The sequence below is a fragment of the Pteropus vampyrus genome, unplaced genomic scaffold (assembly GCF_000151845.1).
Source record: "Pteropus vampyrus isolate Shadow unplaced genomic scaffold, Pvam_2.0 Scaffold162, whole genome shotgun sequence".
Classification (NCBI taxonomy): domain Eukaryota; kingdom Metazoa; phylum Chordata; class Mammalia; order Chiroptera; family Pteropodidae; genus Pteropus; species Pteropus vampyrus.
In genome coordinates, this window is record NW_011888943.1 from 856,709 (window position 1) to 857,210 (window position 502).

The window sequence follows — 502 nt, forward strand, 5'->3', positions numbered from 1 at the left end:
GGAGAAGTAGACAGGTCGCTTATGCTTGCTGTATAAATCTCAACTTTAGATTTCTGGTGCTCTAGCTGGATGGTCTGTTAGCCACACATTCAAAGCGAATTATGATTATCAGGCGGGCCTTTTGAGGGCTGACAACCACACACTGTGTAAGTTTTCCACCACGGAATTTTTACCAATTATAAGGGAATGGGATTTGTTTGACAGGAAACAACTGCCCTTTGTTTTTAAAAATCTCTCTTTACTTCAGGTTCTCCTACTCTCAAGTTCGTAAGGCCACAGACAACAAAGCTGAGTGGGCCTGGACGCCACATTACGAATGGCTGAAAGGGGATGCACGTGGTCTCGTGATGAGTGTCTCAGGCACTATGCAACCCAAAGGACACCGTAAAGAAGTCTGTGTGGCTATCGAGCTACGGCACGGACCCTAACAGTACCAGTGTTACGTAACCAGACTGACCTGTGTCGGCCATTCATCTCCAAGCCCACGACGGGGCAGATGAAA

General features: G+C 47.2%; 1 protein-coding gene across 1 annotated transcript in view; it reads right to left on the minus strand.

Moving 5' to 3' along the window:
• RTF2 (replication termination factor 2) overlaps positions 1–502 on the minus strand; it is a 41,780-nt gene that overhangs the window by 35,957 nt on the left and 5,321 nt on the right. The gene's annotated exons all lie outside the window — the stretch shown is intronic.